This window comes from Mesocricetus auratus, unplaced genomic scaffold (assembly GCF_017639785.1).
Source record: "Mesocricetus auratus isolate SY011 unplaced genomic scaffold, BCM_Maur_2.0 Super-Scaffold_100006, whole genome shotgun sequence".
Taxonomy (NCBI): Eukaryota; Metazoa; Chordata; class Mammalia; order Rodentia; family Cricetidae; genus Mesocricetus; species Mesocricetus auratus.
The window spans coordinates 100,064,527-100,079,465 of record NW_024429190.1 but is presented as its reverse complement, the minus strand read 5'-3'; the positions used below and the strand labels follow the sequence as shown (position 1 = coordinate 100,079,465).

Here is a 14,939-nt window from a genome sequence, read left to right as displayed (position 1 = left end):
AGAAAGAGGAAAAGGAAAAAATAAAATGAACAAAATAATGACAGCTCACACAAGTTCTTGGAGTCCACAGTAGACAGTCCAAGAGGCAGACGCACAACAGACCTTTGGAGCTGCAATGCCCAGAAAAGAGCACAGAGGTGCCAGTTTCTTATTCTCTTTGCCACCAAAAGGAAATATATAATTTAACTTGAGGCATGGACCCTTCAGCACATCCTAGGATAGGCCAATGAGGTACTGTTCTTCCTAGCGGTAAATTTAGATGGCACCGAGGAAAACTAGACTCTTTACCCTCTGAGAGTCATATTCCCTTCCCTAAGATAGAACCCTTACAGACTCAGATAAGACTCATGGGACTGTGTTTAATATCTGGCAAATTTCTTGTGCCTCTTTATTTATTAAAAGAATGTATCCATTAGCAGTCATTAGTGCATTGCATCTAGATGGGGGTTAAAATAGCCTCTGTAGCTTGAAAGAAAATGTTTTTTCAAGAAAATTAGTGGCATTAATTGCTCAGTGGAATGGATACGACTTCCTCATTGTAACCCCCTCTCCCTCCTCCCAAGAGGAACTGTACACTGCTTACTTCTGTCAAAGATCCAGGCCATTTTCTCCCTAGGCTATGGGTCACCTCTGTCACTCCAGCCTCTCGGGTGACATGTTGATATCCACAGGGAATAAATAAAGCTTCTTGGCCTGTCACACTGATGCTGCTTACTCTACTTCATCCCAGGGACGAAGGCAAGGAGATGCCTCATTTAGTTAGCAGTCTCCTTTGAAGGGACTGGGCTTTAGCAACAGGAAGCAAATCACATTAGAGAAAGATCCGGCCTTCTGTAGCTCACAACTGAAATTCATCTCCTCTTTGACCTTTAGTTTGAAACACAGGTTCTCTGGAAAACACACCCAGGGTAGAACAAGTGAGAGGCAGCCCTAATGGTGGGTGGAAATATTGACTTATTATTATTATTATTTTAATTAGCATATCAAGTAGTGTATTTCATTATGACATTTCATATATATGTTAATATGCCTTGTTACTTGTCCTACTTCAACACTGCCCTCCCTGCTTCCCTGTCCCCCAACCTCCTCTTCCCAATCTCCACCCTCCTACAAATTAGTCCCCCTTCGTCATTGTGTCATGCATATTTTGTTACTCTCCCTCCCCACCATCCTCCTCAAATTCTTCCTCCCATATAATGATTTCATTTTTAGTTTCACAGCACAACACAGAGAGAGAGAGAGAGAGACAGAGAGAGAGAGACAGAGAGAGAGAGAGAGAGGAGAGACAATTTTTAAACCTAAATTCCCCATATGAGAGAAAACAAGTGCCATTGATTTTTTTGATTTAAGCTAACATAATAATGTCTCATTTCAGCCATTTTCCTAAAAATGTTGTAATTTCATTCTCTAAAGACCTGAATAAAATTCCATTGTAAACATATATATTTTCTTTATCCATTTGAATCAGTTACTTTTCTATTGCTGTGACAAAACACTATGACCAAGGCAACTTACAGAAGCGGGCATTTAATTGGGGCTTGCAGTTTCAGAGAGTCAGGAGTCCGTGGCCATCAGGGCAGGGATCAGGTCGGCAGGCACAGCTCTGGAGCGGCAGCTGAGAGCCACATCTTGATCATCAGCAGAAAGCAAAGAGCAACCACGGGGAAGGCGAAATCTCTCTGAACTTCAAGCCTGCCCCAGGGCCACGCCTCCTCTATGAAGACCACACCCCCAATTCTTCCCAATCAGCGCCACCCGCTGGGGACTTAAACAGGAACCCGTGTGGTGATTCTCATTCAAACCAACCACACCAGTATCTGTCGATATACATCCAGGCTGGTTCAATTTCTTAAAGATTGTCAGCAGTGGGATAATAGACACGGATGCGAGTGTACCTCTGTGGTTTGGTGACTTAGAGTCCTCCGGGTAAACGCCTAGGAAGGACAAAGGCTGGCCACATGGTAGTTCTGTTTTCAGGGCTTTGAGGACTGCCTATACGGATGTCACTAGTTTACATTCCCACCAGCAGTAAACCTTCCTTTCCCATACCCTTGCCAACACTTGATTCCCATTTGGGCTTCGTTTGTTTGTTGTTTTGTTTTTTTATTTGTTTTTTTGGGGGGGGGTTGGTGTTTTTTGGGGGAATTGGGTTTTGGGGTTTTGTTGTTTTTTTATTTTTCTGTTGGTTTTGGTTTTTTTTTTTTTTTAAGAGACAGGGTCTCTGTAGCTTTGGAACCTGTTCTGGAGCTCACTCTGTAGACTAGGCTGGCCTCAAACTCACAGAGATCCACCTGCCTCTGTGTCCCAAGTGCTAGGATTAAAGGCGTGAGACACCACCACCTGGTAAATTTCCCTTTTAGGGTGCGGTTTGGGGACAGGGTTTCCCTGTGTCACAGACCTGACTGTCCTAGAATTCACTTTATAGACCAGGCTGGCCTCAAACTCAGAGATCCCCCTGCCTTTGCCTCCCAAGTGTTGGGATTAAAGGCATGTGCTACTACTGCCTGACTACTCAAAGACCTTAAAATAAGGTTGCTGGGTCTGAGGGGGCTACAGCATGTGTGTGGAGATCAGAGGACAACTTTATGGAATCAGCTCTCCACTTTCCATAAAGGATAGTTTATAAGACTTCCAGGAGAGGTAGAGGAAGAAGGGTAGGAGGGAGGAGTAAAGGGGAAGAAGAGGAGAGGGGAGAGGGAGGGAGGGGGAGGGGGAAGAAGGGGAGAGGAGGGAGGAAAGGAGACACCTTGGCCTTAAGGGCTGAGATCCGGTGAAGGTAAAGTCTGGTGCCAGGCTACTCAAAGAACTTCCTTGAAAGAATTTGTCAAAGAACTTCTTGGGCTTTGTTTGGTGTTAAATCTAGGATTTTTGAAAGCTAGCAGAGGCCTGTGGTCTGTCATTTAGTTCTTTGTTTGAGACACAGTGGGGAGAGATTCTCATCATCTTTCCTGTATGTGTTCACACATTTGTCCTGATAGTATTTCAGAAGACCATGCTCGTGATCTGTGATTCACATTTCTTTGGCAAAAGTTGTCTGTTCTGGCAATGGTGCTTCAGGTCTAGGCTGAGAGAAAACTCCATGCTGGTTGGTACATGCATTAACTGGGATTAACTGGTCCACTGAGCTGAAATGGTCCAGATGCTGGGTATTACCTTAGTCCCAGGACCATCAGCTCTGTCGTCTAAGAGCTGCTTACCCCCTCTCTCTCTGTGGGCTGGATACTTTCCCAGGCAGGCAGCAAGGTGACTGTAGCACCTTTTTGTCTTGGCATCTACCTGCTTTTGCTTGATTAGAAAGCTTGAGGACCTGAGTTTAGTCTCCTAGTACCCACATAAAAAAGCCAGATGCCATAGGGTGTGCCTGTCATCCCAGAACTGGGGAGGAGACAGGAGAATTCCGGTGGCTCTCAGACCTGCCAGTCTAGCTGAACTCTGGGTTCAGTGAGAGATGCTATCTCAAAACAACAATAATAAAATAAATAAATAAGATGAGGGGTGGTTGAGGAAGACACTTGACATTAACCTTTGGTTTTCACAGACAGACACACGTGCGCGCGTGCGCGCGCACACACACACACACACACACACACACACACACACACACACACACACACACACAGAAAAACGCTCTTGCCCTGAAACCTATGCAGAACTTTTCTGTCTTGGATTGTCTGTTGGCTGCTTTGTTTTGGCCAGAACGATCACATACCAGTCCCTGAGCTGAGCCACTTGGCCTGAAGACTGCCATTCATTTCTTATCTAAGATCTGGATTCCTAAACTCCTCTGTGTGGGTCAGGAGGGAGCGGGACCCCCCTCCCTCGCACCTGTAGACCTATAGTGTCTACATTGCAGCAGTCAGGACAGCCTCCCTCAGCCTCAGGTCTGCACAAGACGGGAGGTAACCCTGGACAAAAGCAGAGAGCTGTCTAAAGCATGCCAGAGGCAACAAGGATGGGGTTGCCCTTCAGAGTTTATTCCGTACCCGATTACGGAGCACGGCGCGTCACCGGAGGCGGCTGAGCAGGATGCTGCCACTTCTGACCACCAAAGGCCACACCAGGCACAGAGCCCAAGTCTGCGAGATATTTATCTATGGAAGCATAAGGATTTCCAGCAGGAAGTGAGAACCAAGTGAACAATCCCAGCTCCTGGGTCTCCGGCAAAGCCAATTGTTCCTGCTCCGTATGGAATACTAATCAGTTTCATCATGAGGAAAGGGGAGAGTTGGAGAATCCAAAGCCTCCAGTGTGGCATCAGAGGGAAAAGGAGCTTTAAAAATAACCTCTCCTCAAATGAAAAAGTAGAGAAAATGTGAAAAAGAGTCAATCTGAAATGAAACAGTTTTTAATTACACCCCACCATTAGGAAACATAGAAGTGGGAAAATACACTCTCTTTTGGATAGAAAAATAAAGAATAACATTGGAAAAGAGAAATTGATTTGGCTTTTTGTTTATCTCTAGCTAGCCCAGAACTTGCTATGTAGACCAGGCTAGCCTGGAACTCACAGAGATCTGCCTGTTAATTGCTATTTTTAATCATCTATCATAAAGTTTCATTTTCATTCTATCATGAAGGTTTTTTTGGCAAGCACAGTGTTGTCGATTTTTCTGGTGGGGATGGCGATCTGTGAAATCTCTCCTTGCTGTGGGCTGAAATCAATTTATCCTTAACCCTACAGGGGCCCACTTGAGGGTCGCTGATGTTCCAGGCTTCACTGTCACACAATCATGTGGTCACATGGTCAGCAACTGTCTTCCTTCCCTTCCAGAGGAGGGTGCTTTCACGACTCCATGTCTGGAGGCGTCAGATGCTGCTTCTGAGCCTAGTGGTCCTTCCTCTGCAGTCAAGTCAAAGGGAAGCAGAGAAAAATCATTGGTTCAGCTCTGACTTGTGGGACCCTTCCCAGCAATGTGGGACTGTTCCCAGGAATGGAAGAGGATCCCATCCCCCTCGGGGATGGCCCTGAAGGGCAGGGAGGGCAGAAGCAAGGCATCACATCTGCTTCCCAGAAACCAGTTTTTGTGCAGGGTGGTAGAGAGCCCAGCAGGAACAGAGAACAGTGGGAACGGAGAAGAGGGTAAGGTCTACACTGTAGAAAGTTCTGGAAGTCAAAGTTCTAGAATCAGTGAGCCAAGGAAAAGAGAAATGATTCCCATCTCAAGAGCAGCATGCGAAGCCGGGCGTTGGTGGTGCACGCCTTTAATCTCAGCGCTGGGGAGGCAGAGGCAGGCGGATCTCTGTGAGTTCAAGGCCAGCCTGGTCTACAGAGTGAGTTCCAGGACAGGCTCCAAAACAACACAGAGAAACCCTGTCTCAGATACAAAAAAAAAAAAAAAAAAAAAAAAAAGCAGCACGCGACGCCAGTACGCCCTCGCCATCCCTTAAGACCCCCAAGACAGTGTAGACGGAGGGAATAAGAGCTTCCCACCCGCCCAGCTGTTGGTTCCATCCTGATTCAGCTACTGAGCAGCCACAAGACCCTGAGAAAGCTGCGTGCCTTCTCTGAGGTGCAGGGGCAGTCAAACCGCCTCCATGGAAGAGGGGTTGGAGCCCTTGGAGCCCTTGGGAACCTTGAAGCAATCAGGAAGCACATGAGCCAGGCTAGCCTGGTGGGTGACAGAGGCAAAAATCTCCCTGTACCAGTTGACATTGGGCCAACCACCAAATATGCAAGTCATGTTATTCCACCTAGCCCCAAATTAGATGCTCCGTCTGACCTACAAAATCATGAGGAATGATAAAAGTTTAAGCATGAGTGTTTTGTTTTGCTGTGCCTCAAAACCTGCTGATAAGTTGTAGATGAACCCTTAGCAGAATCTTCACTCTGTGTGCGTGCGCGTGCGTGCGCGTGCGTGCGCTCATGCAGTGTCCTTGTTAAGCTCAGAAGATGCAAACTTGCAGAAATTGGCTTCCTTTTTCTACCATGGGTCACTGAGTTTGGAGACAAGTGCCTTTACCCAGTGACCCATCTCGCCTGCTCCAGTTTTCCAATTCTTCTGAGCACAAAAGCTCTTCCCTATGATAACAAAAATCACCTGGAGTCTAGAGAGATGTCTGCGCACTGGGGAGCTGAGTCGTTCTTCCAGAGGATACAGGTTTGACTCCCAAAACCCACATGATGGCTCGCAACCATCTGTAACTCTAGTTTCAGGGGATACAGATCCTCTTCTGGCTCCTCTAACACTGGGCATGCACAGCCACACATGCAGGAGACGCTCTCAGAAAATAGCACGTGCCATTTTAATTAAAAAGGAAACAAATCACCAGGACACCTGCGCTCTGGCAGGTGCTTCCCCCACAGGAACATCCCGAGGCCTTCAGCGCCTGCTGCTGAGGCACACCTCTGTGAGACCCATGGATCCCTTAAAAGGCACTGCAACTTCCTCTCAGGGCTGGTTCAACTTTCAAATACTACAAACAGCCGTGGAGGTGGGAGACCAGGACTGTTTTCTACCCTTTATGCAAACCCCCTTAGCTGGATGTCCTTAGCACATAATGTGGCCCTGGTAACCCCAAGACACTGGCAGCTCAGAGCAGCTTTGAAGGAAAATTGTTTGGTTCCTAACAATGGTGCCTGGGTGAGCCAGGAAAACAGTTACTCTTTATTCTACAGACAAAGCTTTGGAGGCTGGATTGGATTCAGGCTTCCTGCTGTAATTTAACCCCTCCCCAAAGATTTGTCGGCCGCAGCCAGGCTCAGACCACTCCAGATTGGGTTTAAGGTCCAAAAGTAGTAGGCTTTACCCATCGTAGCCCAGAGAGCATGGTTCTCTGCTTCAGAGTAAGGATAAGAACTGCAGAGGGGACAGATAGCGTCGTCACCACTCTGCAACAAAGGAATTATAAGTTCCAGTGATAAATCTTTACATTGTGTTCACATGCTTTTAGAGCGTGAAAATGCCTGTAAATGAGGAATTTTAGCATAACTGTGGATTATAATGACCCTTAGTTTTAGCTAGGAGTTAAAGCAGATGCTCGGTGTCCCAGAGTGACTACAGTCTTCCACCCTAAACGCTGCCATGTCCAGTTGTTGTGGTGCACACCTAGAGTCTCGGCACTCGCCAGGTAGAGGCCAGCCTGGGCTACATAGGAGAGTACTGTCTCAAAAATAAGAAAACGGCTGCTTGGTTACATCAGTGGTTCCTCCAAGGGCACAGGTTCCAAGGATAGGGTGTGAAAATGCTGTCACTCATCTGAGCCAGGCACATCCAGTCAAACAGGGTAAAGGTGAGCCTTACAGGCTTCATTTTCTAGCTTGGTATCTATTCATTGTTCTCTTGAGAGGGTTTGGGCTTTTGTAACAATGGCCTGTGTGCATGAAAGATTTTTCATTTTTAAATTTGAATTTGTGTTGATTAGTATTGGGGGAGGGCCACATTGCCACGGTGCACACACAGATGTCAGAGGACTGCTATGCCAGTCTCTCCTTCCGCCTTTCCTGGGGTCCCGGGAATTGAACTTGGGTCACAAGGCTTGCCTCATCGTGCAGCAAGCACCTTTACCAGGTGAGCCGTCTTGCCAGCCCCCAGGCTTTACTTTTCTGAAGGACGTTTGAAGAACCACAAACTGCCAGGTGTGGTGGGGGCATGCCTGTAATCCTAGCACCTAAGAGCATTAGGAGAGCCAAGAGTTCAAGTCCAGCCTGGGCTACATCCAGACCCTGTTTCAAAACAATTAAGAGCAACAACAACAACAAAAAGGAATCGTAAATCATAAGCCACACAATTATTTTCATTCTGAAAATGAAACATTTTCACAACAGTCTTCTAATATAACTTAGGAATATATAGTGTTTTCGCTTGCTTGAGAGGTGGGGAAATTGGAAGACAAGAGTGGTATTGAACTAGTCAATGAAGAGTTCTCTCCACAAGTAACTGCTTTGTATGGGGCAAGGAAAACTGTAATGGGCTTTCTTGGACCGCCAGCCCCTAAATCATGACACAGAGACTTATTATTAATTACAAAAGCTCTTGTAACTTATATCAACCCATTTCTATCCATCTGCATGCTGTCCTATGACTCATGGCTTTTACCTCTGCTCCTGTGTCCTGTCCCCCCTGTGTCCAGCTGGCAACTCCGCCTTTCTTCTTCCCTCTGTCGCTGGGAGACCCGCCTAACCTCTTCCTGTCTAGCTATTGGCCATTCAGCTCTTTATTAAACCAATCATGGTGACACGTCTTCACACGGTGTGAAGGAGTATTCCAAAACAGGAAAACCACACTCACCACAATGTCTAGCTTCTCCAGTGAATTCACACCAGTGGTGGGTGAACTGGTTCTCCAAGTGAAAAGGCTCTGATGTGTGAAAGCTGATGATGCCCATGGTGTAGGCACTTCCGATGCAGCCGGTTTCCAGTGTCAGAGCTAACACTGAACACACAATCTGGGGGGACTTCCAATGCAGCGGGTTTCCAGTGTCAGAGGCTGACACTGACACACTGTCTGGAAGGACTATGTGTAGCCAGCCCACTCTACTCGGGGTTTCTACCATAAAGATGCATTAATATAACACCTTTAAGAAAATGATGATTTTAGTATAATTAAGAAATGAATAATTTAGCGCTTACTACATTTTTAATATAATTTATTTATAAGTTTATCAGGAAAATTCAGGGCTTTTAAAGGATATGTCTTGCTTATTCTTTGACAGTTTCACACATGTATACAATGTGTCTTGACCATATCTACCATCAACTTCAACCCCCTTGCTCCCCTAATACACCTTCCCACCTTCATGTCCGTGCCCCTCCCATAACCCACTAAACCCAGTGAGTGCTGCATGATATAGCGCTGGAAGATCTTGTTGGCCTGCTCTTTTGTGGGTCTTGTTCCTATAATCATAGCTCCAGTAGGTTCCTGAGTACATCGGCCACGTCACACCCAGGACAGCACCCGCCCCATCCTCAAGCTTTTACATTCTTTTCACCCCCTCCCTCCCCTATGATGGTCCCTGAGCCTTGGTGGGGGAGAGGGGGAAGCTGAACTCTTGAGACAGTACCTCATCAAGTCCAGGCTGGTCTCCATCTTGCGATGCACCTAAAGATGACCTTGAACTCCTGATCCTTGTGCTAAGATCGCAGGTGTATACCATCAGGACTGGCTCTAATTTCATTTTAATGATACTGCATTTCACAAGCAGCTGGCAGAATTCTTGAAATTTTAGGGACCAGTACTCACCAGCCTGTAGGCATTAAATCTACTTGCCACTGGCCCCCAAGGCCTATAGAGTTATTTGAAATTTAAAATTAGGTAAGATAACTACAACTTTGCTTAATCACAGAGCAAAAAAACAAAACATACAAAAAAAAAAACCCTTACCTTTCTGTTGCAGAGAAAGAGAGCTTTTCTGGTTTGAACTATTCATCTTCGCTTTTGGCTGAGAGTCACCTGGGTGATTATGAGTCTTGCTTTGATTTGTTCTTTGTGGGCCTAAGCTTTTGGTATGAGACATGAAACATTAGCACCGGAAAAGGCTGTGGAAGGAATCAAGCCATCTTGGTTCACAAACAGAAAAGACTTGGGGGACACAAGAAGATAAAAAAGATGCTGTCCCCCCAACCTCAGAGGACGCTGATTTTCAGTATCAACACAGTCTGCCTTGAGTGTCTCCTTAGATTCTGCACCCAAAACGCCCTTGTCCTGACCCTGAGACTAACTACAAAGGCTAAATTCTTGTGGCGAGTTGACATGAGCTGTGACTACTTCAGATCTTCAGGTTTCTGCTCTAGGATCATCCCCTTACCATGTTGATCACTGCGTCAGGGAAAGACCTCCAAACAAAGCAAGAGCTCTCCCATACATGTCCGGGACCGTGGTTTGCAATCTGGCTGACCGATTAGAACATTCTAGGAGGACTTTTTAAATGTTTGACTCTTCTCTCTTTACCTTTTAAATTTTATTTATTCTTATTTTATTTTTTATTTATTTATTAATCAAATGAAACAGCCATCATTGTAGAGTCTCCAGCTGGCTTCAAGCTTATACTCTTTCTGCCTCAGTCTCTCAACTCTGGCTACATATAATAATCACAAACGACCTTGGAAAAGAAACAAACAAACAAAAAGACTTCCGGGTTTGCTCTAGAGTAGTTGAATAAAGCCACCAGAGAGAAATAGGTTTTACCAAATTTGGGACGTCCCTTAATCCAGTCAAACTAATACATAAAATTAACTATCACAGCATGGATAAGTGTTTTATACACATTTATCTGAGGATATTCTGGAATATAAGTTTTTCTGTAGTGAAGGCAGATCTAGCAATCCAATGTCACTTAAAAGCAATGTAAGTTTCATTGGATTGTGATGGTGACACCTAACTATATGCATTCATCAAAAACCCCAGAGCTGAACCCTAAGAAGGGATAGATAGTACTGTCTGTAATTCATACCTCATTATTTTAGAGAATGAATATAAGGATGGACATGGGTATTAAATAATGTTTGCTAAAGAGACAAAAAAGGCTGCCAGCCTACAATCCTATGGCCAGAGAGTCTGGGAAACAGAAACTTCATTTAGTGGCTGATCGAAGAAGAGGCAGACTCCCTTGGTTAAGTACTGAGCTGAACTCAAGAAAGCCAGTAACAGAGAGGGAGGACTGATGATCAAAGGGATTACGACTGGGCTGGTTTAACCCCCAGAAACAGCTGACCAGACACAGGTTAACTCTTGAATCCCAGGCATCAGCCTGGGAATCCAGCATGGGACTGATCAAGACCCCCTGAATCTGGGTGTCAGTGAGGAGGCCTAGGTAATCTATTGAGCCTTGGGCAGCAGATCAGTACCCATCCCAAGTATACACACGGACTTTGGACTCCCATAGAACAATGTGAGGTGCACTCTCACCCTGAACTCTTGAGGAAGGGTCTAGGCCCTGCCCTATATGAAATGACAGACTATGGACACCCCCATGGAGGGCCTCACCCTCCCTGGGGGAATGAGGGGATAACGGGGGGGGCCTTGGGGGGAGGGCACGGGAGGAGGGGAGGGAAAGGGAGAGGGACCTGGAACTGACTTGTGAAGCAACCTTGTTTCTTATCTAAATTTAAACTGGAAAAAAAAACCGCAAAAAAAAAAAGAGACAAAAAGGCAAGGAGACTTGCTTTCGTTTTGCTAAATATCATAGTTTTCATTCTAAACAAAAACAACAAAATGAGTCTTAGTTATGAGAGCTCTTCTGCAGCTGGTTCAACCCAGTATTACTTTTCCCTAAGGCTGGAGAATTGTGCCGCAGTCTTGACACAAGGCTCTCATCTTTGAGAACCAACAAAAGCAGCAAGTAGGACTCACACAGGAGAATAGGTGCCTTTTAAACCTAAGTGTGGAGAACTAGCAAGTGGGCTCAGAGGGGAAAAGTGCTTGGCTCCAAAGCTGATAACGTGAGTTCTAAACCCAGGACCCAGAAAGCGAAAGGAGAGAAAAGACTCAAACTCATACACTTCGTCCTCCACATGCCCCCCCCCACAGCATCCTCATGCCCTCCAAACTCATATAAATAAATGTCATTATTAATTTTCCTAATTAAGCGTGTTGAGAAATTAACAAAAAATAAAAATGACGCAGTAGCTCTAGGCAGCCATCAGCTCCCTTGTCTATTCTGAGGTCTCTTATTCATTCCAGTATTCCCAGATCCTAGCAGGGTGCTTGGTAAAAACTGAATAAAGACGAATGGGCAGTTGAGTATGACTGAGCCGCATGGAAGTTTCAATGCCCTTTATGCCTACAGGAGAGAAAACACAGGCTGTTTTTCTTTTAAGTTCCACCAGAGTAAATGACAACCTGAAGCCACTTGTATTGGCTCAAGTGAACTACATGATTAATTAAATTTCAGGAGTTCTGCCAATTGGCTGTTAAATGCAGTCGCAATTAAAAACCAATTGATTTTAGCTTACACCTAGAAATTATATTAAAAATTGAAGTAAAGGCACTGGGGAGTAGCTCAGTTGGTAAGGCGCTTGCCTGGCATGCGCAAAGCCCTGCGTGGGAGAGAGCTCACGTACCCGAGATACTGTCCACGCCTGGTCTCGGATGTGTGAGCTCTCCCCTACAGCCCTGGGTTCAGTCTTCAATACATCACACACCAGGCATAGAGTTAAACGCCGTTAATCCCAGCAGTGAGGAGATGGAGGCAGGAAGGTCAAAAAGCCAAGGTCATCTTTAGCTACAAGGTGAGTTCAAGCCAACCAGAAATGCACGAGATCCCCACATCAAAAAGACAGAAAAGGTTAATGAGCATTCAAGACGCACTGCTTCCTGTTGTACTTCAGTTAGCAATGGTTGCCACTCTGGGTGGTGGGCCCTGGGTAGTGGTGCATTCCCGTACGTGCTTCCCAGAACCACACTCGGTGTCGTTATGCTAGGAGTGGGAGACTGACGGGCCCTGGGGACAGGATTCATACCTTGCAGGCGAGCAAACATCTGCAGGTCGGAGCCCGCCACAAACATTTGCTGCCCTGCTGCTGGCTATGTCAAGTCTCGCACAGGATCCCCCAGAGAGCAGCCTTCTCGCGTGAGAAAGAAACCACATAACCCATCCTTCCAGAGCCAGCACCCTCTTGTGCACGACTGAACTGAGAGTTTTCCTTTGTCTCCCACCCGTGCCTTGATGGTGCGCAGGAAGTTATTACCCACTGCAGTCAATCAAACGGTTTCCACCTCAGTGGAAGTGACTCTTCCCCCCACTCCCCACCTCTTCCTCTGGGTTCTGATCCTTTCATATACATATGAAAACCCAACTGGACTGGTTATAAAACATGTGCCTATATGTCATGTGTGGGTGAGGGGTTCCCCAACCTTAAAGAACTAGGAAAGATGGCCATCCCTGCAAAGTGAAATAGAGCAGGCTTGGAAAAGACGAGTATCATATGCTCGCTCTCATAGGCAGAATCTAGATTAAAGTTTTTTATATATGGCATGAAAACAGAAGGGCGCTATGGGGGGCGGGGATAGCGAGAATGGAGACCAATGGGAAGAGAGACAAGAGACAGCAGATGAAAGGGAACAAATGTGTATATATATATATATATATATATCAATGAAAGGGTCGTGGTTTTGTATGCTAATTAAAACATTTTAAAACTGAAGTAATTAATTTAACTGTACTTTTTTAAAGAAATGGGGAAATACTTTAAAAGTAAGTGCAGAGCAAAATCCAGTGATTTCCTTTGAAAGCTCAAGCCCAGGCTGAGCCTGTGCAGGTCCTACCCCGGAGGCTGTGAAGTGACCCACCTACTGAAGCCCATCCCCTCTCTGATTACTCAGTGTGTTTGCTGCTTCACATTTTTGCTCTCCTTACTTGTTCTATTTGTTTATTTATTTATTTGTAGGACTTTATTTTTTTGATACAGGCTCTCTCACTGGGATCCGGAGCTCATCAATTCAGCTGGAACAGCTGGTTAGTGAACCCCAGCATCCTCCTCTTTTTCTACCCAGTGGTGGGATTGCAGACACGTGACATTGTGCCTGGCTTTTTACACGGGTGATAGGAACTCAGGTCCTCATACTTGTGTGGCAAACATGTTACCAACTAAGCCATTTCCCCTGACCCACATTAGCTCTCTTGAAAGACCTGAAGGAAATAAAATGCTGAGATCAATCCCTTCTTGTTTTTTGGACTTGCTCCTTGGCAAATGAACAAATGCTCTCTGTCCCTGTAGAGGCAGAAACAAGTGATCAGAGACATTTTGATTTTCCAGGCCCAGCCCATCACTGATCTGAATTTTTATCACTACCACTTGAGTCACTCTTATATTTCCTTCTCTTATTTAGAGATCTTTTAGGCCCCATTGGCAAGGTAAATTACTACAGAAAGAATGAGACAGAAACTAGAATATAGGATGTGTATTGAGGAGGGGTCAACACCTATGTAGGAAGCAGAAGAGGCAGGGGTAGAGTCATGGAGAAGTTGAGCTCCTAAGTCATCACAATAAGGCATTATTTTGTTCAGTGTGTGTGTGTGTGTGTGTGTGTGTGTGTGTGTGTGTGTGTATGTGTGTGTGTACAACTTGTAGAAATTAGTCCTCTCCATATGGGCTCCAGAGATCAAACTGAGGTCTTTAGGCTTGGCAGCAAGTACCCTGGCCGTCACACCAGCCCCACAGCAAAGCTTTAGCTACCCACATAAGAGGTCTGAAGCTGGAATGTTCAGTGTGTGAATAAGGACAGGTCATTCAGTACAGGATACCCCAGGAAGCTACATGGACTCAGGCCAGGAAGCTGTGTGCAGAAAAGAGATTTCAGAAAAAGGTTAGCAGTAAGGACCAAGTGCCTGTAGCACTTCTTAGAGTGCCGCTTCTTCAGTCAGGAGGCGGTCAGAAACGAAAGGTTTCAAGGGTGGCACATTACAGCAGCTACTCGGGCACTAGCAGCTGTGAGGAGACCCACTGTGGGCACCAAATGTTGACAGAAGTTGGGGTTCCCTCTTTGGGTTCGTAGTCTTGCAAATAAAAGAATTTAAAAATGGATTTGAAAGGAAACTTGAGAACAATTCTTTTAGAGTTTGAGAGAAAAATAACAGAGCAGACGAGTCGTGAATCTTGGCAGCACCTGGAGAAGGGGTGGGGTGGAGGAGGAGGAGGAAGCCATCCTTTTTGCAATGGAGGTTAGCGAGGTTAGCAAGCATGGAAGAAGCAGGGAGGGGGTGTAGAGCTCCCTTCCTAGAATGAGAAGAAGGTCCACGGTGTCAGGAAAAGCATGCCCAGGTTTCGGTCAGTATCTAGCAGAAATAGAAAAATGTGAACAAAAGTCCAGAAAAGAGCTGGACCTCTCCAGGCCTGGTGATCTGATAGAGCATCAGTGATGGTGGTGGGCATATTGGACCTGCCCAGAGTCTGATTACAACTCATCTTGAGCTGTCTTTAGCTCCCCAGTGGCCAGCCACTTTTGCCCTCTCTGTTTTTGACCAAACATCCTTATGACAGATAAACTGTTTTAATGGATTAA

General features: G+C 45.8%; 1 long non-coding RNA gene across 1 annotated transcript; it reads right to left on the bottom strand.

Moving 5' to 3' along the window:
* Positions 1–374: 374 nt before the first annotated feature.
* LOC121140725 lies at positions 375–1,642 on the bottom strand. Its single transcript, XR_005877645.1, has 2 exons — positions 1,516–1,642; positions 375–890 (listed from the first exon to the last, which is right to left on the bottom strand). It is a non-coding gene; the product is annotated as an uncharacterized LOC121140725 (long non-coding RNA).
* Between the last annotated feature and the right edge of the window lie 13,297 nt (positions 1,643–14,939).